General features: G+C 34.0%; 1 long non-coding RNA gene across 1 annotated transcript; it reads left to right on the plus strand.

Moving 5' to 3' along the window:
• The first annotated feature begins 401 nt into the window (after nt 1–401).
• LOC146923980 (uncharacterized) lies at nt 402–2,531 on the plus strand. Its single transcript, XR_015009938.1, has 3 exons — nt 402–703; nt 872–943; nt 2,239–2,531. It is a non-coding gene; the product is annotated as an uncharacterized LOC146923980 (long non-coding RNA).
• The last annotated feature ends 298 nt before the right edge of the window (nt 2,532–2,829 follow it).

Here is a 2,829-nt window from a genome sequence, read left to right on the forward strand (position 1 = left end):
GTAGCTTACCACCCTGCACTTCCATTGAATTTCTCGAGTGCGCATATGCTCTTTTATATATTTGTGCTTTAGAATTACCTTTATGACCCTTCTCATGGAGATAATCATGAAGATGTACAGTTAGACGAGTATGTCTTACAAGAACCATAAGACAGCTATGATAGATAAGAAAGTGAGATCTTTATGTTCTAAGAATACCGTTTTGGTAAAGGTTTATGTCATGGACCTTTCGGTGAAGAAACAACTTGGTAATCCAAACAAGTGATGTGTGAAAAGGAACCGCGTTTAGTTAAAACCAACGCTAGTAGTGGTTAAAATTCGAGGACGAATTTTTTTAAGGGGGGAAGAATGAAACGCACCGTTTCAAAAATTTTTATTATTTTTGTTTTTTTAAAAAAAAAAAGGACAGCAAATATAAAAAGAATATAAAAATATAGAGAGCCACCCATTTTTTTTTATTTCTCCCGAAGCTTCCATATCTCTCTATCAGGTTCCACTTCTACTACCCTCCTTCAATACACCATTTCCTCTTTCTTTCAATATGCCATATTTCTTCCATACACTCATGAGGTCAATTTCACACCTAATCAAAGATTTCTAATACTCTCACAAGTTCTCTTGGGTAGGATTTTGAGTTAGTGTTGGTGGGTTAAGAAAGGAGAAGGATGCCCATACAATGAAAGTGGCTCAAAGATTCTTTGAGGTAATTTACACAACCCATAACTCAATTAAGGCATCTCTAGCTATGTGTAGTTTGATTTAGAAACTTATTATAGAGTTTAGAGTAGGTATGGAAGGAATTTAGGGCTGCATATAGTTAGAAATTTTTTAGAATACTCATTTTAATCTTAAAAATATTACCGATGCTCAGATTGGGCACTGGATACTTTGCTTGCTTCTACGGGAGTGGCTGGAGAGAAAATTTGGTCAATTCGGCATAACTGTGAGTTGATAACGATCACTATCACTTATTTTAATTATCGTTATTATCTATATTTTGTTGAATTTATATGTTAAAGTATTTATCAAATTAGGGAACACACCCTTTGAACATTTTTTTCGTCATTGTTATATAATTTCAAAGTCATCAAATTTAACTATACTCTATTTGCATTGCAAAAGATTTGAAATTGAGGTATGGTTGCATATACTCTGACTTGAATTTTGAGACATGGAGAAATACGGTTTTGAGATATATGTTTTTGGGAATTTTCGATATTAATATAAACTCAAATTAGGCTACTTATGATTTATACGTTGACTTGAAATGGATATTTGATTTGCACATATTTTTGTGCATTGGATTAATATGTTCCGGGAAATACATTGTTGTGATAATTCCTACTTTTAATATGTTCGTGAAACTAGCTTTGATATGTTCTTAAGTATGGTTTTGAAGTTGTGTTTTTCGAAGATTTTGATATTAATATGGACTATATTTGGATTCGAATTTGGATTTACCTATGATGATAAGTAGTAGATTTTCGATTGAGTTTTGATGAACGTATTTTGACATAAGTTTCAATATGTTGTGAAATATGGTTTTAGAGACATTTTGAAAATTTTGTTTTGAGAAAAACTATTATTATCGCGACGACCTAGGTGCACCTAGTATGTGATTTCAATTAGGTAAAGTTACCCCGTTAGATGGAGCCGCCCCTATGGAAAGGCCGCCATTAGGAGGAGAGGGCTATCAATGAGAGGTAAACTCCCTAATTGAAAATGTTTTACACTTTGTTTTGAGTCGAGAGAAAAGAGCTATCCGTTAGATGGAGCCGCCCCTATGGAAAGGCCACCATTAGGAGGAGAGGGCTATCAATGAGATGGAGCTAGTTCTCGATTCACCCATTTTGTTTATTTTCACTAAATGGAGTTTTCTATATTTTCTTTAAAGGCTTTTATCAAGATTGTCGACAATATATTTTAGAGGCTTTTATTATGATTTTTGGCAATTTATTTTTTTAAAGGCTTGTAACGTTATCTTCATGTCTTTACGATGTTGGACTTTTCGTAGAAGTATACCTATTTGATTGGAAATATATACCATGTGTGGATTTTCATGCATATAAAAGGTTGCGGATTATTAGAATTTTTAGACGGTTACTATTTTTGTAAATTGACATTAGATTTGAGAAAGTAAATAATCGTGCCCTTGTGTGTTTCCCTTCTAGTTGGTGGTGGTTGTTATCTCTCACTAAGTCCTTGTGACTTACTCTTTCATTTTCTATTTTTTTTCAGATTCAGAATGCAGTTGAGTAGCAAGCTGCTAACATACTCAGAGTCTCAACATTGTTGCTCTTGTGGTAGGCTTCCTTTGGTGGAAGACTCTTTTGTTTATGTTGAGTCGGTATATCTGCAGCTATTTGAAGTATATGATATTTTGTTTATAACTGTACAAACAGTGTCACTTTTTAAATTCTAGCTGATATGAACAGGATTTACATCTTGGAAAATATTGAAAATACAGATGATACTTTGCCGAAATTTCGGTGGATATTATTTTTAAATGAGTACTTTGGAAGTTGTTTAAATTATAATTTTCTAGTGTTGTCAATAGGCTTGCCGGACTAGGATGTTCTAGTTCGTGCGCCGGTCACGATTTTAAATCTTGGGTCGTGACAAGATGGCTCACATCAAGCAGATCCTCCCAGAAACACATTCAAACACAAGTCTTCACATCCTGAGGAGCTAATCATTGGAAACAAAGATAGTCCAAGAAGAACAAGATCACATTTCAGACAAGAGGAGTCAATGATTGGACTAATCTCAATGATTGAACCTACAACAGTTGATGAAGCACTTTCAGATGATGGATGGATCCTAGCTATG

The sequence above is a fragment of the Medicago sativa genome, chromosome 5 (genome assembly GCF_051527215.1).
Source record: "Medicago sativa cultivar Bolivia chromosome 5, Bolivia_mono, whole genome shotgun sequence".
Lineage (NCBI taxonomy): Eukaryota > Viridiplantae > Streptophyta > Magnoliopsida > Fabales > Fabaceae > Medicago > Medicago sativa.